This window comes from Pholcus phalangioides, unplaced genomic scaffold (assembly GCF_987345545.1).
Source record: "Pholcus phalangioides strain wild (caught in Gottingen) unplaced genomic scaffold, Ppha-v1.0 ptg000010l_1, whole genome shotgun sequence".
Lineage (NCBI taxonomy): Eukaryota > Metazoa > Arthropoda > Arachnida > Araneae > Pholcidae > Pholcus > Pholcus phalangioides.
Window position 1 is genome coordinate 34466410 of NW_028301603.1, and position 23261 is coordinate 34489670.

At 40.0% G+C, this 23261-nt stretch overlaps 1 long non-coding RNA gene across 1 annotated transcript; it reads left to right on the forward strand.

The window, feature by feature from the left end:
* The first annotated feature begins 371 nt into the window (after window positions 1-371).
* LOC149081335 (uncharacterized) lies at window positions 372-19487 on the forward strand. The gene is made up of 2 exons (XR_016193360.1): window positions 372-524; window positions 18515-19487. It is a non-coding gene; the product is annotated as an uncharacterized LOC149081335 (long non-coding RNA).
* The last annotated feature ends 3774 nt before the right edge of the window (window positions 19488-23261 follow it).

The window sequence follows — 23261 nt, forward strand, 5'->3', positions numbered from 1 at the left end:
AAGGAAGAAAGATCTTAAAATACGAGAGGGGCATTTGCGATCAATCATACCGATAAGTAGTGGTCCTTCCAATTTGTTCCACACACATATTGCCGGTTAATTCGGTTCAAAAGGTTGAGAAACGCTCGACTATAGTGATAATACTGACGTCACAATTCGCGCAAAGATGGTGGATAAGATAGTCCGGGGGAGTCAAAGATCCCAAATCATATGAATATATAGTGATACTTACATCAATCTTAACAGAATAAGTAAGTGCGTTATAAATCATTGCAGTAGGAAATTACTTTGCTGTGTGATGTTAACGCGAAATTACAATCGATATCATGCAATCATGGAGTCGATGCAAAATCGAAGCCGCTCAACGGAAAACGAGTTGCTAAAGAAAGCAACGTGTCACTAAATTTTTTGATTTTAAAAGCCACGCACTAAAATTGTATAAGCTGTAATTATGAATGCTGTATAATTTTACTCACAGGCTGTACCAGAAATGATAATGCACGTGGAAAAACAAATTTCTCATAGTAAGTAATTCTTTATTCTTAATTGGTGAATGCAAAAGAGATTTGACGTGTGATGATGGAATGATGTCAAAATACACTTACACTGGCACCATCGTAGTACTAAGCAAAACAGATAAGAGCATAGTTTTGAATTTTTTGGCAATAAATGAATGTATAAAACGATTAAATAAATAAATGTTCACTTATATATTTCCCATAAATAAATTGGATAAATAAATGAATAAGTTGAATTTATAAACAAAATTAAACGAATAATAATAAGATTGGGCATAGTGTTGTCCACAAGAAGCATAGTATATAGTGGAAACAGTTATGTTCCGGATGTTATGCTGAGGTGAGCTCGGAAAGAAAAGTCATCGCGTCTCCGCCGGGACTCGATCCCAGGCCCTCTTGCATACCGGGCAAGCATGCTACCATCTACACCACTGGAGACATATGAATCTGCCTTCCTAATTTCACGCACTGTGTCGTGAGGCGCTTGATATCTCTGGTTGAGAAAAAAAGCCATCTATATCTCTCTATAGTATATAGTGCACATCTCTGAAAGTAACCTATCTCTATACATGGGACAACTTGTCCACGGGCAGATTTGATACGCTTACAGCGTTTTTCAAAGTAAGTGGTCCACAAGAAGACTTAATTTGATTGTGATTGAATGAAAACAATTCCAGTTTTATCGAAAAATAATTTTTTCATTCTTTCCACATAGGTTAGAATAAAAAATTAAGGTTAATATGAAGTATCGGATGCACGCCAAATTTAGCCATTTGATTTGATCATTTGGCTTCTTTTTTTTTTTTTTGATAACCGGTACCAATGGTGTTGCGGGATCTCTCACCCTCGGGGCACTTGAATTTTGGGATATTTCTTTGTCGGTAATGAATGTTTGGCGATCATTTTAATGACGTCGCCGAAATTGCCGAACTTCGCATCCGTTACTTCACAATAAGGGGTCATTCAAGTATTACGTCATCATCGATAGGGGTTTCCGATTTGCTGACTTCTGATGACAGGGGGGGGGGAAAGGAGAGGTTTGGATGATGCTTACGTCATCAACCACCCTTTTTGAAGGTATGAAATATTCTTAATAGGATCTTATTCGGTACGGAACAAAAAGAAACCGTTCGATAGTTATTGGGCACCTGAACTAAACTTCTCCCTATTAATAAGTCCCCTACAGAGCCACTTTACTTCGAGTCACATCTCAAAATGTTTCACGGATCCTTCAAGTGCTCTGGAAATGAGTCCGGGCCGCTTAAGTGCTCTGGAACTGTCCCACGTATCGCTTTAGTAATCTGGTAATGTTCCGGGGGTAACTTGAGTGATGTAGAACCGGGGTGGGGGGGGGGCGCTTAAGTGCTCTAAAACTGTTCCAGGTGTCACTCAAGGATTCTCTAAATGTGCCACGGATCGTTTAAGTGTTCTGGAACTCTATCGCGGGTTACTTAAGTGATCTTTGAATGTGATTTTTGAGGCCTACTTCAGTGATCTGAAAATGTGCTACGGGCCACTTAAATGCTCTGGAATCGTGCCACTGGTCATTTAAGCGATTTGTAAATGTGCTGCTTAGTTCATTTTTACAAAATCAGGTTTGAAGGGGCAAGCCACGTCAGATAACCTTCAAGGCCACATTTGGTCTGCGGATCAAGCCAACCATCTATGGCTTAAATGGTGGGTCACAATGAATTTCTTAAAGAGAAATTTGGAGTTCTTCCCCTTCAGACAGCATTGAAACTAACAGAAATTGATTATAATAAACGTATCTTTCGGAATTTTATTATTAATGACCCCTATGCCTCCCCTCTCGCGTACGATTGTGATCCCACCGATATGCGTTAGGAGGTAAGGGAGCAGCGGTGACGAAACTTTGCTAACAAGGTATGGTCAAAAGTGGCTGAATGAATGAACGCCAGGGGCTCTGCCACTGAACTTATCCCGTTGCCGAGATCTCTTCCAGCCCAGCTTCGTGGCAGAGTCTGGAACAAAGTGAGTGCACCTAACAGTCTGAGTGTGCAGCTAGTGTTGTGCTTGATATTTCAGTGCTGCCATCTGTACTTCAAATTGTGAGTGAAGTGTAATGATTGAATATTTGTTACGTTGCAGGCCTGTTGCTCTCTGCCGTTCGGAATGGGCAGTAAATTGTAGGTCCCGATCTAATTAGCCCTCGTGTACTCATAAATTACTCGTCCCGGCCATGCGAGTTAGTTTGTTTTTGGCAATCAGACGCCGAGCTAGCACTCTTACTTAGGGTTATGTTTATACAATTGTGTGCATATTATAGCCCTATATGGGCAGAAAATGACCGTGGTGTGACAAAAATGATCAGAAACGAGAAAGTCGCACTTCGAGGTTGAGAAACACTGGTGTAGGTTATAGGGCGTCAGACTGGGAACCTGAAGACCAAGGTTCGATGGAAGTTATCAAGTTATTTGTTTCTTTCTCACCCCGAAAATTATTATCACCACTACAGTCGAATCCCGTTATAACGAACTCCAAGAGACCAGAGAATCACTTCGTTATAAAGGAATTCCAGGTTTTAGCATTGTTCTCCTATGTAAACTTATCTGGGGGGGGGATTAGAAAAGTGTTCGTTAAAACGAGGAATTCGCTGTAACGGTATTCGTTAAAACGGGATTCGACTGTATTTCTGCCTCTCGCAGGCGAATTACTTGTATATTTGGGCTGATCATGTGACCTGTATTTTGTAGATTCATTTCGACATGTTCGTCATACATATACTTCTTTGGTGAATTACCTCGCCTTTGAAATTCTTTTTTCAGAAATTAACAACATTACTTGCCTTTGACAATTTTTGGCTGTAATTGGCAACTTCGTTTGCTTTTGACAATTTTCGGCTGTAATTGGCAACTTCATTTGCTTTTGACAATTTTGGCTGTAATTGGCAACTTCATTTGCTTTTGACAATTTTTGGCTGCAATTGGCAACTTTACTGGAATTTAATTTTTTTTTTTTTGGCTGTAATTGACAACTTTTCTTGATTATGAAAATTTTTTTTTGCTATAATTGGTAACCTTAATTTGAAAACTTTTTGACTGTAATTGCCAACTTTACTTGCCCCTGACAACTTTTTGGGTGTAACTGGTGATATCCCGTATGAATTCCCTATTTTTATGAAGGAAACTTGGCCATGCTATGTATTTATCGTGTTGTGTGTGTATCGATACTTTTCTATCCGAACACCTTTTGCGGGCCGGACCGCATTTATCGCGCGAGCCGGGGGTTATGCAACCCTGGTGAATAATAATAGAAAATTGAAAATTATTCGATATTCATTTCACATAGATATTATTGTGGAGAAACACTTACAGGTTGTCCATATACCTATATAAGAAATATTCAAAAATATATAAGAAACATGATCATGCATAATTGGAGAATTCAGTGTTGTCGGATTTGAGTGATATAATCAATTTGACGTTGATTATTATTAGAGCCCGGAAGTTTAGGCACTGAAAATGGTAGAAATAGGCAGGCAAAAAGGCACTAAATATATGCCTCAAAAAAGCATTTATATTTTTTGGAAGGAACAAAATACACTCATTGCCATAAAAATTTGCGCACCCAGAAGAAGTGGTCAAAATGGAACGAAATTTTACACATGTAAGTACTACGTTGATATAAGTAAGTGATTAGAAAATCCAAGAAAAAGGATCATTTATTGCAGAAAAAGGTACAGATGAACAGAAGTTTTAGTACTCTGTTGGACCCCCTCTAGCGCGAATGCACGATGCGATACGAGCGGGCATTGAGGCATACAAGTTCCGTATGATGTCCTGAGACATCTCGTTCCACAGTTGCTGTAAATGCGCCTCTAGTTCGACCAACCTCGTAGGGTGTCCAACTTGCCGTCCCAAATGATCCCAGATATGCTCGATTGGTGACAAATCTGGGGATAGAGCAGGCCAGGGAAAGGTGGTAATGTGGCGGAGGCAGTCTTGTGACATCCTTGCTGTGTGTGGCCTAGCACTGTCTTGTTGAAAAATGGCTCCTGGGAGCCCTGCCATGAGTGGCAACACATGTGGATGAAGGATGTTATGGACGTACCGCTGGGCTGTCATTGTACCATGGATCAATATTAGGGGTGACCGTGTATCGTAAGCAATGGCACCCCATACCATGACACCAGCTGTGGGAGCGGTGTGTCGCTGTAAAGCGAAGGCAGGATTGAAGCGTTCACCACGGGGCCTCCACACCCAAAAACTAGCTGGAGAATCGGTTGTACTTATTCCTTTTATTGTTTTAATTATGGTTTATAATAACTGCATTATTATCCCAGTTGAAATGATTTCAAACTGAAAATGAAATGTTAGTAGACCCTCAGGAATAGGCCAATTCCAGGACCACCATTACCAGACGCGGAACCAGAACAGGGAAATGTTCTATGGGGCTCCTTCTAAATTTAAAAAATACGTTTTTAAATTTACATTTTCAACTATATGGCAATTCTTTCTAGTTACTAAACGAACTACATTTTTGATGGTACGCAGCGTCTGGTCAAATATTCAAGTGTGACCCCACCAGTGATGCACGCCGGCGTGAACGTGTTAAGGGGGTTGGTGAACGCAAATTTTCAAAAAAAAACCCACATTTACGAATTTTTCAATTTTTAAATACTATAAAATTTTCTGCGTCTAACTGCGTTAACGTTTTTGTTCTACCTGTGGTAAAAATATTTTAATATAAACTTCTGGCAGGCTTTACACGTGATAATGCTTTTTCACTATAAAATGCGTTTTTCGCAAAATTAACTTTATTGTTAGGTAAGGAGCATTTTTTCGAACACCACTCATTCAAATGTCGTGAAACTTTGCGTGTCTCTCAACACTATGTTACCCATTACGTCAATTCATGACCTCTTGGGACAGTCATCAGTGAGAGCTATACACAGACAACGCAGTCCAATGGCTGATCGAGACATAGTTCATGTGAAGCGTGTGAAGAGAAACAAAAATTTCTCATTTTCCTCTACTTTTCTAATACGGGCTGCGTTTCTCTGAAACGAAATCACATATTCACGTCTCTTCGCTAAAAGCAAAGTTAAATTCATGGCACCACCAATCTCTCAGATCACTTATTCCAGATCAAATGGGGACTGTAGGGGGGGGGGGGCTTTCTGATGATAATTAATACTGAGAGTTGGAAAATTTTAAAAAGAGATTCTTTTGGAGTTCTCAATGCTCAAAGTATTCAAATTTTATAGACTATGTGGCCTCTGAAATTTAGTAATAAACTTAAAATCTATGTTTAAAACTGACATACACATTTATGATACTAAAATTTCAGAAAAGGCATTTTTGGCAAAAAAAGGCATTTATGGCATTTTGCCTGAACTTTCGAGCAGTAATTATTATTGTATAAAATTTGCATATACTCACATCGTAGTACTATTAAAATAAAAAATGATGACCACATTACACGATGCTTATTGAACGCTATGGTTGTTAAATTTTTGTTGATATATACACTGCTGGCCACCCAAATTGCAACACCAAGAAAGACAAGAGATATCGCAACAATATTTATTTTGTAGATAACATGTTGACCAAGCATCAAATGATTAAATTTATAGACTTCTGTGAAGTGTGGTTCCTGCCAAAATCAGTAGCCACAGTAGCCGCCATTGTTGGAGATCACCGCTGCCACACGCCTCGGCATTGATTCAAAGAGACTTTGGATGTGTTCTTGGGGTACAGCAGACCAAGCAGCTTCCACGCGTTGCCAAAGTTGATCTGGTGTGGCAGCTGGGGATGTAATCTGGGTCAATCGCTGAGCAACCATGGACCACATGTTTTCTATCGGCGAAAGATCCGGAGAGCGAGCTGGCCAGGGAAGCAATTCAATCTGGCGATTGACGAAGAACCTTTGGACAATGCGTGCCACGTGTGGTCGCGCATTATCCTGTTGAAATATGGCTGTGTAAAGACAGTAAGACTGTAAGACAGGCGTCAGTAAAGACAATTTCATTCCATTGTGCCGTCCACATCCTTCTTTCATCGCACCATTGGCGGCGGAGACGTTTGTGGTTCTGCGTCAAGGGTAGACGAAGCAATGGACGTCTTGCGGACAGACCACTCTGCTGTAAACGGCGTCGAATGGTACGCGCAGACACTGGATGATGCGGTACAGACTGAATGTGCTGTGCTATGGTTCGTGATGTGGCTGAGCGATCCGTCACTGCCATACGCACAATACGCCTGTCATCACGTGAAGTGGTGCACTGAGGTGGATGCGATCGAACACATCGGTCCGTCGTACCCTCCTGCATCCAACGATCACATATCCGCATTACAGTTGTTTGGTTTCGTCCAACACGACTACCGATTTCCCTGAAAGATAATCCACAATCTATCCTTCCACTATCGAACTCGGATACTTGATCAAAAGATGATCGCTGTTTTCTACGAGGCATAATTGATCGTTTTTTTGAAAAAACCACAAGGAAAACACAATTGCCGTACTTCAAATCGTCGAAATCTCCAAGCCTTAAATAGCGCTTTGAAGTGTCGCCACAGGCACGCGTGATGTGCGTCTGCACTGAAATTCTAATCATTTGCATATCTCACCTCCGCTAATGCATGTTGTAAATTTCATATTATTTGCATGCTTCCTTCAGGGTGTTGCATTTACGGTGGCCAGCAGTGTATATATATATATATATATATATACATGTTTCATACATATATACGATGGGCCTGTAGAAGGCCGGGTACACACTGGACTGATACGATAATCAATACAAACATAACAAGCACCTCCACACTTGTCCGACTCTTTTCTAGTTTCGGATTTGATTGGATAGTTAGTATCACGTGATCAATGACGTCTGATTAAGGATTTCCTCTCTAGTTTTGGCTGTTCTTCGTAGTTATGACGATTTTATTTATATTTTTGACATTATCAGCCAATCAGAATAAGGCTACTGTGACGTTATAGAAACATCACCGTATGTGTAAAGTGTACCTCCTGCTGTTACGTTTGGCAACTTATCGCCAAACACCAGCGTCTATTAACGATTTCGCTTTTATTTTGTCATTACGTCTCGTTTGCTCACACGATAATAAATTACAATGATATAATTTAACTATAATACTATAACGATCATAATAATAATGATATATATTATATAATAATAATTATATTGACATGCAATAAATACAGTGGCTTGCCGAAACACAATTTCTATGTTTGGTTTTCTAATGAATCTATCAGCATTATGAATCAATAAATGATAGCAGGGCCCAGCTTCGCTGGGCGCTCGCTTCGCGAGCCGTTACTATTGTCAACTTGATGCAACTGAACCACATTTTGATTAAATCAGAAAAAAAAACCATTTTTTAGTGATTCAATAAACGATAACTTATTATACGGGGGTGGCCCCCCCATTCCCCCTGTATCGCCAAGTTCGCTGTTTGGGAGACACCCCCCCCCCATTCCCGTGCATCTGACAATTTGTGGTGAATTATAATATAATAGATCATGTTTATCCCGTGCAACGGTTAAAAGAAAAAAATTAAATGTGATAAGAAATTAAACTTTTCAAACGAAGATGCTAGAAAAAAAAAAAAAATTTGGATTTTTATGAAGGGACTCGAACTCATAACCTTCGTTTTGAGCGTCCCGTGAACTTCCCACTGCATCAATCCTGTGGTTGCCGAACTGAAGTTAAATTTAAAATATCCATTATTAAATGTCGCTAGGAAATATGGTGGCGCCAAATGGATCAAAAGTTACGGTAGCCTCGCGGTCTACTGTGACGTTTCTATGACGTCACAGTTGCTTGAAAAAAAAAATTGCGCCAAAGCCACATGCAAAAGGTTACAAGGAAGAAAATCCTGATTTTACGTCTATGATCCAATGACGCACGTCCAATCAAATTCGACACTAGAACAGAGTCGGACAAGGATGGAGGCGCTTTTCAAACACACGACTCAAACTGTAAAAAAACCTGAATTCCAGGGGTTTTTTATACCTGCAACTCATCAGCATTGGTTAAAAAACCTCGATTTTAGGTTTTACCAACATGCTACTAGACATGGATTGGTTAAAAATGTGGGTTTGAGGTTTTTCAACTTGCAACTCGATTCGGATTGGTTACAAACGTGGACTTCGGGGTTTTCAACCTGCCACTCGACACTTTAACCTGCAGCTAGATACGAATTGGTTAAATAGCTGGGTTTAATGTTTATGACTTCAAACTCGACACGGATTGGTTAAACACCTGGATATGAGGATTTCAAACCTGCAACTAGACAAGGATTGGTCAAAAAACAGGATTTTTTTTAATGCGCAGGTGGTACTAAATCATTAGATTTTTTTAAATGTCAGTATGGGTATCAAGGAATATATATTTTTATACTTGCATCTTTCTATAACGATATGAAAATAACATATATGGTGGTTCAAACAGAAGCTATAATAACAGTGAACGAAATCGATTGCTTAATTGATAATATTATTGCTTATGGATACACATTGGGATGACGTTATGGTGGCATTTGAATGGCTAATAAATGATCGATAATGATGGTATAAAGCACTGGTTTTTTTGTGATATTATATTTTATTACAATGTGCAATTTCATAATATATAGCCGCGCCACATTATTGTGATGACCTCTCATTTTTCGCTTCACCAGTGTGTAACTAATGAAATACAGCAACAGTCGTCGCTCGGTGTGTGTATATGTTACTCTGCCAAAGCCCGAAGTGCTGATTCTAAACCAAGACATGCACCTCGTCTATATTCTATTGCGGAACCTCTAACGAATTGGTTCATGTTGGAATGTGTGTGTGTGTAGGTATAGAGTGAACCTTCCGGGAAGTTTGTTTCTGTGTAATGCTTATTATGTGTAGTGCTGTCACCTGCAATCAATTTTTTTTTAACTATGAGTTTTTCCTCGACTCACGGTGCGTGAAGTGTAATGGATGAATAATTGTAACGTTGTAGGCCTGTTGCTCTCTGCGGCGAGACTTTTTAAAGGGGAGATCGGCTCGCATTTTTGCGCCTCGAAGTTGGGAGCCACAGGAAACCAACTTCAGCCGATTCAGCCTACGGCGACGGTGGGGTTTTAAGCAATCCCGAAGGGCTGTTAATTCGCGACGGGGACGGCCACTTCGTGAATTGACCAAAGTTCGAATTGCAGAAATGATTCGGACTTTAACCGGCCATTTCACGAAGTGGCCAGAGATCCCTGGCAAAGCTCGATGTGATGATGTAAGACGACCCGGTAGGAGCCAAATCCATTTTTTAATCGCCAATGTGTGACCCATGTCTATGCATTGCAGCTGTAGCCGTGTTGGATTAGCTCCATGTGTCGAGAGAAGAAAAAGTGAAATTCAAGAGAAAATAATTATGCAAACATACATTGTTGCTGCCAAATTATGGAGAGAGAGAGAGAGAAAATGATCATCGCATCGTGACTGCGGTTTGATGGGTTGCCATAAGTTACGTGGACATAATTAGTACCAATGAATACGCCGACTTGACGATGATTTCGAATAGTCTTTTGTTATGGGTCTTTGGCCACGAATCACCAGCCATTTTGTGAATTGACCGGCTTATGTGCGAAATTCGGGTATTGGCCGGGTCAATATTTAACAAAATTGGCCAATTCGCTCATTTCGGGATTTGGCAATAACATATATAAGGTGAGATGTGAAAATTCTCAAATTCTGTATCATACAGCCGTAACTGTCATCGTTCAAAGAAGCCATTAATCAGATTAGATTTTTTTCACAAAGTGGGCTTTCCAAGGTCTCCTAAAGACATTTAAGCGTTGGTCGGCTTTCCCCGTTGTATTACAGTATCAACAAGCCAATGAGGGGAAAACGTGGTCCAGGACATGGCCTGGCCACGGCGGAGGGCTCACCCGAGCCAACAAGGAAAGACGCGTGGTCCAGGACATGGCCTGGCCACGGCGGAGGGCTCACCCGAGCCAACAAGGAAAGACGCGTGGTCCAGGACCTGGCCTGGCCACGGCGGAGGCTAACCTGAGCCTAAAAGCCAATGAGGGAAAACGTGGACCTGGACTGGCCACGGTGAAGGGCTCATCTGAGCCAACAAGACAACGAGGGAAGACGCGTGGTCCAGGACCTGGCCTGTCTATGGAGGAGGGGGTCACCCGATCCAACAAGCCAGTGAGGGAAAACGTGGTTCAGGACCTGGCGCTTGGCCAGGTCCAGAACCTCGGCGGTGCACGGAATGAAATGAAATTTATTACAGTATGTCAGCAACTGGGCGCTTTTGGAAATATTCGATGGCTGGCGTCGTTTAAGTGCTTCGTAACTTAATAAACGACACCAATGCTATTAATGGAAGTGGAGTATATTGCTGTTGATGCGGAGGTGGAGGGGGGGGGGGGGGTGAACGTCTACTGAGAAGTGCGTGAGGGCCAAACGTTTGATCGACTTGGGAGGGGGGGGCACCCCCTGCGTACGCCTCTGAATCCAGTAAATATGGAACAAACGCGTAGTGTTGGCCCTAGATACATGTGACAAACTTCAAAATTTTATTGTGTAGCTTCCAGACTGTGTTGGAAAGCACCAAACTCTTGACACGGTATATATATACATATATTTTAAACGGTAGTTTTATTAATGTGACTCGACTGTCTGGATACTATATAAAATTTTTATGATGAAAATAATTGTTTGAACAGGGAAAAGAAACAAACGGAGCCTCGCCATCATCCATGATTATTTTCCCATGATTATTTGATGAGATAATGATTAAAAGACAAAGAAAGAAGTAAAATTGTGTTTGCAGTAGTTAATGTGGGTGTATATATAATGAAAAATTCACTTACTACAGCCTTATTGAAAATATGTCATTGGTGATTATTATCGTTAGTATTATAAACATTTGAGAATAATTATGGCTGGAAAAAATGCTTCTGAGGAAATCGCGTAAATGGGAACATGAATTTCCCCCCCCCCATATTTAATGCCTCGTACTGTTGTAATGTACGTATTAGAAAGCAGTGGAAAAATCACTTACTGTGTCATCATAGACCTGAGAAAACAATAAAATATTTTAATGTTTGCATTCATGCATTTATGTTAATATTCGATGAATTGCACTTGCGAATTCATGTAAGCAATGATTAATTCATTCATGCATTTATAGAATGCTCTCAGCTTTCAATTATTCTTGGTGACGATGAACTTTTTAATCTAACACTAGAACGGCCGGAGCATTTTGGCTGTTTTTTTTTATTTTGGAAACTCTACAATCTTGACAGTATTTGGCGTACGCACTCAAAATTTTTGAAAAAGGTCGGTAGATCAAACTTTTCAGATAACGCAGCGATTTTTAAATGCAGCCTCAACTACTCTTTATGACCAAGTTATACAATGCACAAAAATGTCCATAATTTCTTTAGTCATTTCTTGCTTTGCGACTGTATCACGAGGTTCTCCAGCAACAATTATTGCGGAAGATTCACTCACAATGTACTGAGTGCAACAAAAATGCCACGCCTTTTGAAAAAAAAATCACGAAAATTTGTTTTTTTGCTTAAGATTATTTCGCTCTCCGTCTGCTTATTAATGATTTCCCGTAATATTTAGACGTGGTAACTGTTCATTTGAGAAATATTTGATCAAGTTCAAAACGAATAATGGGAATTTTGCTTCCTTGTGGATAGATGCGGGACATAAACAGGGTGCATAGCTAACAGGGCGTATGGCATTCTACTGACAAACCGTAGATCCTAGAGCGGAGGCCTTCAATATTCACGCAGTCGCGATCACTGCCTGTACCCATCATAAAAATCAGAGCACCCTTACGTCAAGTTTGACACACGAATGCATGAAATCAGTATGATTTCTTTACTTGAATGTAATTTGTACAAGGTATTTAGTTGGAACATTGATCAAGTGCTCGAACAGGAAATCGAACACGAGCAATCGAGCACTCTGGGTTCTTTAGGGAGCAACACGGTGCTGGCGAGCAACGGGTTGAAGATGTTTGTCCAAGAGGCAAACTTGCAATTAGAAAAATTATCAAAACAACGTGTAAAACTCAGACATGCCATTCATTTTGCAAGGGGTTGCATAATTATTCAAATAAAAAAAAACAAGCTTTTTCTACATTCCCCCGTGTTCCCCCAAAACCCAATTAGGAAGCTGTTGCTCTTTCTATCCTGATGCCCCAGAGGAAACAAAAGTTCCAGGTTTCTAAGTACAACATTAGCTGAGATAATCGAAACCGTAAAACGGAGCAACATTATGAAAGACTAGCGTTAAATGCGGAAAAGCCATTTTATATCCACATTTAATGCTATTTTTTTCCGAACTTTCCTCCGTGTTTTTCAATTGAAATATCTCAGGGGATATTGCACTTGGAAATACAAATACAAATACAACGCCACAACAGGTAAATTGCCCAACGAGATGGCTGACTTAAGAACATCATGGATCCCCGAGCCATTTTTTTGGAGGCCCTACCTACTACTGCTACACCACACATGCACCCCGCGGAACCCCCAACGAATCGGTACATGCGGGAATGTGCGTGTACGTGTAGTGAAATCTGACGTGAAGTTTTTTGTTTCTCTGTAATGCTTGTTATGTGTAGTGCTGCCATCTGCCACCAGTTTTTCTAACTATGAGTGAAGTGTTATGATTGAATAATTTATCGTTGTAGGACTGTTGCTCTCTGTGGCGAGACTTTTTTAACGGGGAGATCAGCTCGCATTTGCGCCTTGAAGTTGGGAACCACAGAAAACCAACTTCAGCCGGCCCGAAACATGGGACTTTTTTTTTTATTGGCATCAGGAGAGACAGGGCAACAACTTCCTAATTTCATTTTGGGAAACACGGGGGACTGTATAAAAAGCTAACACATATTTTTATTTCTATATCTGTACAACCCCCTAGTAACACGAATGCCATATCCGAGTACTACACATTATTTGGATACTTTTTTTAAAAATGGAAGCATGAGTTTAGGATCTACGGTTCATCAGTAAAATGAGGAGGCTTTCCTATTCCCCTGAATACGTGATTCGTTCAGTGACCTCCATGTTTTTCCCTTGTTTTCAGTATTCATTTGCAATCTTACCCCTTAACTGAGAGGGTGTATAGCAGTCAAAATGATGACCAGAAGCTTTTATTGTTGTGACATTTTAGGAAATCCTAAAGAGTGCGATTCTCGGGGTCTCGCCCACCTATGGCGATGTTATGCTATGTTATTTGCTGACTCAACGCAATATGAAGGCTCAACAATCAAGAAAAGATCCGGCTATTGCAGACATTCTTGAAATTATAGTGCCAAAGGTAGAAAATATTTGGAAAATTGCTTCAATTCCTACGGTTTCTCACCAATGGATATGCAAAATTTTTAGACTTTTACTGTAAATACAAGAATCTTCAGAGAAATATGAAAGCAAGGAAAGATTCTCGAACTTTCAAGTGGAACTTGAAATCTTTTCAGTGCGAGGCACGGAAATTGATCGACATTGCAGCATGCAAATGTCATTTTGAAGACTTTAAGTGTGGCAAGTTGAGAAAGGTCCCAAATTTAGAGTGAGATTTCTTGCAATATCAAAGAAGTACACGCAAGACGACGATTGGTAGAGTAGATGTCCTAACAACGATGAAATTTAAAAACAATGAACAAAAGAAAATGAAAATGGTATCCCATTTGAAGTAATCTCAAGAAGAAACGGCGGAAACTAGTTCGTCAACCACTGAAAACTCATCTACATCCAACGATTCTGAGGAAAGTGATCTATATCAGCCAAAACACAGTTTACCGTTGAAGTTAGCATTTCCCTCTACTAGTACTGAAGCTCGTCCATCAATCGGTGCCGCCGAAGCAAGTACTTCCTTTGCTTTTGAACAACAACTCCAAGAAGCAGTAGAGCAAGGAATATGAAGTCATCAATCCTAGACTTTTTGAAGCAGGATTTTGACACGAAGGAATTGATGGCGATCGGATGCGACGGGACTGTTACCAATACTGGTTATAAAAATGGTGTTATCAAATTAATAGAGAAAGAAATAGGCCATCCCTTGCAATAGCTTATTTGTCTTCTTCCCTTTAATGAGTTGCCTCTAAGGCATCTTGTGAAGCATCTAGATCAGTGATTCCCAACGTGGGCGTTAACACCCCCTGGGAGGCGATGGAATGTTTCAGGGGGGCGGTAGAGTCTACGGGTATAACATGGGATCCTATGGGTTAGATAGTGTTGGGGGCGATGGGAGAAAAAAACTTCTACGTCCTCGTCCTAGAGAATTTATTGCTCTCATTACTCTCAGATGAGAATCTCATTTACCAGAAACTGGGAATCAAGAGAATTCTAAAAATTAGAAACGAAGGATCATCAGAAACAGAAATCCGTACATTCCATGTTCCGAAAATAAAACTTTTCTGCTAAGCACTATTCGGAACCAATTGCATGGGATCAAGTGCGAGTGACTGAACCACCTATTGTAAAAAATCAGGAAATGGATCCACAAAAATCATCTGAACCTGCTTTTTTTTCCATCTATACCGAATTGTCCGTGTCACACACAAGCTGTTGAACGGTGCGTACGACTCGTAATTGAAGCATCTCTTGCTGTATCAACAACCGAGAGTCGTGAAGGATTCATTCAAGCCAGAATAAAATCAAGGAGTACTTTTTTTTTGTTTGAAAAAAAGCGGTCTATTTTGCAAAAAAGTGAAATGTAATAACAGTGTTATAACAGAGGAAGCAATAGAGGCATTCTCCTTGCTAGCTGCAGATTGTGTGACCTGCTTCTGTGAACTGTGATGTCATTTGCCTGCTTATAGCCAGATCATGACTTTTCACCAATTTGACCAGTTCTTTTTACATACACTACACATTCATGCAAACACATATCTATCTACAAACATGTACACATTTTCTTCTTCACAGGCCTTCTTGGCCAGTTTTTATGCCGGCAGTTGGCCCTCGCGGGCTGGGAATCGGCTTAAGGTTCAATTCTGGTCTGGTCTGGCAATAGAGGCATTCTCCTTGACACCTATATCGTCAAACTATTGTTACGAATTATCGACGATAGATGGCGCGATTCGTTAGATGGCTCTCAGAAATATCGAAATCGGTTGATACCGGTTTCGGTTTGGCGGAAAGGACTGTGATTGGTGGAGAACTGGCAGGGCGTGTAGAGAAAAATCTAGAAAGTCCCGTCCCTCCAAACAATGATTCAACGCCCCTCCAGGCAGTCCGTTAGGTGGCGCTGCCGACTAGGAAACTGTAAAATAGAATCTTATGGAATGTTCTTTTTCTCGAAGTTTCTCCGGGGTTATAAATACCGTGGCGCTCACAAGATGGCAGGCTAGACAGGCTCAAGGACATTCAGACAGTTGTGTTTAAACTTTGCGAGAAAGTTGTTAGCTCTCTGATTAGCCTGTGAATACGTGTAAATTGCTGTTCTGTAAATAAATCTGTGTTTGTCCGTCGAACCGCTTCTTGTTTCGCAATCTCGAAGTCTTGTGGAAAATTATCCGGAACACTATGTTCTTTTTTTTAAAATTTGGAACATGGTTATAGTTTTGTTCCCCCCCCCCCCCCCAAAAAAAAAGGGTTTATTTTCATCTCCCTCTATCAATCACTATATTCTTCGGAGTGCTTGAAAAATTATCCAACTGCTGTGACAGCTGCAAATAAGCAAATATGCTTGTCAGTTACAACATATATGGAACTCTTAACTTGTATTTCTCTGGTATATATATATATATATATATATATATATATTCAGTTTTTCCTCATGTACTGAATAACTTTTAAATTAAGTGTGTTTATTTTTTTAAAAATCATCAACTTCACTTATGTTTGGAAATATTTTTATAATGTGTACTTAGAAGACTTGTGGTCGGCTGAAGTTGGTTTTCTGTGGTTCCCAACTTCAAGGCGCAAATGCGAGCCGATCTCCCCGTTAAAAAGTCTCGCCACAGAGAGCAACAGTCCTACAACGATAAATCATTCAATCATAACACTTCACTCATAGTTAGAAAAAACTGGTGGCAGATGGCAGCACTACACATAACAAACATTACACAGAAACAAACTTTACGTCAGGTTGCACTACACGTACACGCACATTCTCGCATGTACCGATTCATTGTTGGGTTCCGCGGGGGGGAGGGTGCATGTGTGGTGTAGCAGTAGTAGGTAGGGCCTCCAAAGAATGGCTCGGGGATCCATGATGTTCTTAAATCAGCCACCTCGTTGGGCAATTTGCCTGTTGTGGCGTTGTATTTGTATTTATATTTGTATAAAAGTCTTTTTGCTTGACCTTTAGGGTCTGTGAGGAACCTCAAGATATTAAAATATTTTCCTGGATTTTGGTATAACTTCTTAATACCTTGAAAGGCATCTTTTGAATACTAAGGTAACATCAATTTCCAAAATAGTGAAAACACACTCTTTTTCCGTTCCACCCTACACTCTTTATATACGATGTGTTATAATTATGATAATATTATGGCGATGATGAAGATTTATACTTACATCTTCCTGCGATTAAAATATAAAAATCATAATTTTAAACATCTATTCTGAATGATTCTTCTATAAATTTAAAGTCAAAACAGTTTTAAATTACATCAATAATATACACTGAGTAGCTACTTTATTATGACCACCTCGTCCAATCAGGTGGTGAGGACAACAAGTTGCACGTTGCGACACAGTTTTTGTCCGACTAGTCCAGCCTATAAACACTTCAACTACAGATGTTCTTGAGCATTTCACAAATGCTGCAGTTTCGCTGACGCTGGTTTTCCAGCTTCGAGGCACGAACGAATGTGAACCGGTCTCTCATTTGAAAAAGCGTCTCCGCAGAGAGCAGGCAGACCTACAACACGATACTCTGGCCATATCGCTATATTGCAATTTACTGCCACTCGTGAGATGGGCTGGAAGTGAAGGTGCTGTCTATCGGTGGTCGCCTCGAGTTCGTTAGGGAAAATATCTTTTCGATATCCTCCCTTGGGTTCGAACCCGGGACCCTGACAAAAACCTTCACGATGGTAGACGAGCATCTTACCACCATGCCACTCGGGCACTTACAACACGATACAGACAAAACATGGAATAATTCAAGCATTTTCATCTTTACTTCAGAAAATGGAAGCCAGATGCCAGCATGAACACTAAGCAAGCGCAACTCGACAACGTAAATACGTTAGCGTCAAGCATACACTCAAAACACACATTCCCGCATGTGCCGATTCGTTAGAAATTCCATGGAGGAATGTGTACGAGGTGCAAAGTCCGTCAAAAAAAAAAAAATCAGGTTTTTTTTCCCATATCTTCACAAACAATTCATTCAATTCAATTTCTTGTGAAAATCTTCCCACAATTCCTTTAGAGCCCCCCTTCTAAGTCTACCCTGCGTACGTCCTTGGAGCTGATGGGAAAACAACATGAAGGCTATGGATAAATCTGGTCCAGGTTTCTCGCATCTAAAAGAAAATTTTTCGAAAATCAAATGGGATGAAACTAAAAGAAGTTGTACTTGTAAAAGTCCTCAAATAAGAAAACTATATCAAGTGAATTTTGTTTTCGCATAGAACTTGCTGCATCGCAATCATTCACATCTGTAATGAGGGGGTTTTTAGGGAATCGAGGCAGGTGGCACCCTTCAATGATGAGTGAATACTGCTGATTTTTCCAGATAGAAGACAACACAATATACATTTACAAGGCCGGGATTATAATATAAATGTTTGATAAAGGTTCTTTTATAAAACTTGAAAAATGCCACCAAGAAGCGCATTGGTTACATTGGAGCGAATGCAATTGATACGATTATTGGTTGTTTTTCCTAAGTTTTATAAAAGTACTTTTGTAAAACCTGAAAAATGCCACCGGTAAGATTACTGGTTACATTCTAGAAAATGCAACCGATCTTATTGGTAGCATTTTTCAAGTTTTATAAAATAACTTTTGAGATGTTAATTTTTTTTTTTTTTTTTTTTTTTTTTACCATCCTAGAAAACAAAGGAATCTCCAATGGCTCCAGCGTAAGGGATGGCATGAGGTCGCAGTATCTCGTCTGCATACCTTTGGGCCGTCGAAGTACCATTCCGAATGATATGCAGATCCGTACGTTCGCCTATGCTGATTCCACCCCATACCATCCAACCAGCTCGTCTGTATTGTGACATTTCACGAACGAATGCGGGGTTATTTCGAGTGCCCCTGTCCCTCCATACCAGAACACGTCGGGTGTCACACTCCAGACTGAATCGGGACTCGTCTGTAAACAGCACTTGGCTCCAATCATGCTCCCAATCTCGATGTTCAGCAGCCCAACTTCTTCGGGCCGCACGGTGGCGTGGGGTCAACGGAATGCAGACCATTGGCCTACGTGCATAGAGCCCTCCCTCATGAAGCCGATTACGTACTGTTTGGCTGGACACCCTTCGTCCTGTTGTCAAGAGCAACCGTCTTTGCAGCTGCGTAGCATTCTCTGTTCTGTTTCGACGGGCTGTTAACCGTATATACCGGTCATCAGTTGCTGTAGTGGCGCGTGGCCGACCTTGCCCTGGTCGACGTCTAACATTTCCTGTTTCTTGGAATCGATTCCACAGCCTTGCAACAACACTTCTGGCGACTCCAACAGCGTCCGCGACACTACGTTGTGTTTGCCCGGATTCCAGTCTGCCTATAACAGGCCATGCCATGGATTCCGGTAAATCACGTTGTTGAGACATCCTCAAGTCACCTTGTCTCAAAAAAAAAAATACTGCGCAATCGAATTTCACAGTTACGGCAGTAAAACAGACGTTTCTGCAACATCCCGATTTCTGCCCTTATCTCCTTTTTGTGGTTTTTGACGTCATGAACTTTGATTTGCATATGAAGTTTTCTTCTTCCGTTTCCTGCTAGGCTTTAAATTATGGATGATTCATTTTATGTTACTTATCGTTGTACAGCTTTGCGTAATTTTGTTAAAACCATGTGCTCCCGTAATTGTTTTGAGCAGTGTATATATATCACAACGATCTATGGATATGATGAAATATAACACCATCGTAATATATTTGTTATTAAAAATATGCCAATTATCTCCATTTTCAAGATGTGTAAGTTTTTTACAAGTGTATGTGTATTTCAAAAAAATGGCCTTCATGCATACAGATAAAACTGTTCGTGTTGGAGATTTTGTGCATTCATATTTGAATTCGGCATTAAAAAAATAGTCTAAAAAAAAGCTTATTTCACGTTATAAAAGAAGAAAGAAGTTAAAAATTGTTGACGAGTGTTATAACAAGAAAATACTCACCATAACCTTTAGTTTGAAAGGATAAACAACCCATAAAATCAAAACTGCAAGTAAAATTCCAATCCAAAATAAAATGGAAACACATTGAAGCAGCCAGTCAGTGTGTGAATAACTAAAGCACACAATCACTTTTTTGAATAACATGCTTGCTCTAGACCGGAACTGAATAACTACTAGTAAAACCCCTCTTTTGCGGACACCGGTGGGACAAAAAAATTCTTCCGTAAAAGAGAGGTGGCCGTTATTCGGGGGTATGAAATGCATACTTTTATTATACAAGGGGAAATTGTAATTTTTCAGTAAAAGAGCGGTGACCGCATCTGAGGGGTTTTGACTGCACTATTACTCAACCGTACATGCATTTCACGTGCATAACACGTGCAGAAACGTGTGTGAGTGGGGGCCTTTAATTACGTATTTATGTTGTCAGTGTTAGGATTTTCTTTTCTATTATACTGGTGCGGGCTATTGCATTTTGAAGTGAAAATGACACAAGCCCCAGTTTTCATGTCACGTAAGTGACAACTTAATAAATAATTGATTTTTCGAGCAGGGTTTCATATTTGTTTTCGCTTATGACTCTTCTCTGTGAAAGCCATTTTATTCTTAAAGGATGGACTTCGAGGAGGACTTAAAGTCCTCATCCAGGAGGGTGGATCCGCACACTTTCAATTCCCCTCGAGTGAAGTGATGTTATGATGCCCCATCTCGGCTATTAGAAGCTTGCATGCATTTATTCTCGAAAGTTATACTAGTAGAACTCCCAGAACCAGATTATATCATGTACGACCCCTATGAACACGAGGTCCACTGGACCACTCGTATTTGACACATGCGTTTGAATGACCCTGGATCCACGGGGCAGTTCTTCAGGTTGTCACACTCCTTCCTTCGTTGCACATATATATTTTTACAGCTTTCTGTGCCCACCCCCAAGCCCCTGTCACGGCTCTCCTTGCACTTGATTTTAACCAGTGCTCCCTCCTCCCCTCAGAACATCTCAACACCCATAACGGGGCTATGCGGCTCTAGGTTGAGAATAGGTATAGGTTGATTGAATAATTGTACGATGTAGGCCTGTTGCTCTCTGTGTGACGAGATTTTCAGCAGGACTATCGGCTCGCATTTACGAGTAGAAGTTGGGAACCACCAAACACCAACTTCAGAAGGCCGCCACTGTGGGGTTTTTGTGTCAAGGCTGGCCCAATAGTCATTCGCTCATAAAGTAAAAATAGTTGCTCTCAATATTTGCCTTCCCCCAATGCAAAGAAACAGCAGCGGTATAGGCTGGATACACACTGGCCCAGCTCGGCCCAATATTCCTTGGCGAATGTTTGCCAAGAACAGCAGAACCGGTTTTTCCAGAAACACTTCGTACTGTGACTGTTGGTGCTCTTCGACAAACGTTTGGCCAGGCGGACTGGAAGAGAGGGGGGTGGGGGGGGGAGAAGGCAACTCGTTTGAGTTGGGTTGGATGCCGGAAGGTACTCCACCAGCCTTCCAATACCTTCCATCATTTGACGATCATTGCCATTGTTGGAGCGGCCACACTGCTTGCCATGGAACGTATTAAGCCACCCTTGAAACGACTATGGCAATAGCTTTAAAAAAATCCCTATTAAAATGTACAATTGGTTCTACTCAATTACTACAAAAGTTCCAGTTCCCATAATTTGGTTGATGCGATTCACAATCTTTCGAATAAGGGGTCATTCAAGTATTACGTCAGCATCGTGGGGGGGGGGGGAAAGGGGTTTCGGATTTGCTAACTTTTGATGACAAGAAGGGGAGGGGGGTTTGTTGAAGGTTGCTTACGTCATCAACTACCCCCTTTTTGAAGATATGAAATATTCTAAGTTGCTGACGAAATTTTGCTGACAGGGGGGGGGGGAGTCAAATATGGCTGAAAATCTGCTTACGTAATACTTGAATGACCCCTAACATGTCAACTCAATATGATTTTTAAACATAATTAATTATTATCATAGATTAATGAAATAAAAGTCACTTACCGGTTGGCCATACACCTATGTTGTGGAAAATAAATGAAAACACATACGTTTAGACAGTGGCAAATGCTTATTTCTAATATTCATATGTCACGGCAAAAGCACGAAGACGGTAAAACCTAGAATTAACTGGCAGTTCTGTCATTTGGGGATTCAGAGCAGGACGGTTTACCCCCCCCCCCCTCCAGGTGGGCCTGCATATACATACATACATTGAGCCCCCCTCCAAGCTTTAGAAATTACACCAGAAATGCATATACATACATACATTGAGTATATGTTCTTTGCCCCCCCCCCCAAATTAATATTTAACAAATCAATAATCTAGCCAACATGAATTACAAGTATCAACAATAACTGCGTAAGTGATAATAATTATAAATAAATAAATTAATTAATTGATTTGTGAAGCTCATACATATATACTGTCGGGAGTAAACTAAAAAGCCAGCTGTTTTAATGAATCAATTTACCATCATGAATATATTAGTTCCTGTGACGCTTATTAATTAATAATTATAATTATTTGTGTGTGTGTGTGTGATAATCAAATTAATTGTTAATAGATTGAAATGATTCATTGTTAAATATTTTATTAATTAATTATGTGGAGTCACACACACACACGACAAAACAAAAGTTTGCTTAAATACTTATAATTTTAATCAGAAGCGTCATTCCCTAGTTAATTGCAAAATAATTATAATTATTAATCAACTATAATGATTATAATTATTAATATGTTAATAAGCATCGGAAACTATTAAGGTTATTATATTGTAGATTGATTCATTAACAACGAGTTCCTACTCTTTCGAGTAGATAAATAAATTAATGATCATTAATAATTCCTCAGTAAGCGTCAGGAACTAAGTTACTGCTGGTTAATTATTTTTTTAACAATTAATTATAACTTTTAAGTAACTATTATAATTGAGTAATTAATAAGCGGCAGTGATTCGTAATGGTCAATTGATTCATTAGAAACGGGGGGTTTGACTTGGTAAAACTCCGAAATGGAAGCATTTGCAAGCGTTTTACGGGCATTTACCCAATCGCCTTGGTAAAAACCTAGGTCTTACCAGTAAATTCTGGGTTTTTACCAGCCTTCGGGCGTTTATCGTAACACATAATGTATACTCAAAAATATACTACAATGGTAAATTAGTTAGTAGTGATACTTACGTCATAATACTGAGGTACAATGCAGTAATCATTATGAGACATAATTTATAATGCAATCTCAAGAAAAATATGACTCAAAAAAATTTATAAAAGAACTCTGGATCTTTTACAAAGTTGATTTCAGTATAAAAATACCGGTAAAAGAGATTATATGTTATATATACATACATCTTTCTATGAAAAAAGATAAATTTAAGTAATTAGTTGGAGATATTATAGATTGATGCTGAGTATTCGTTTGATTTGAAAGTAAATGGTA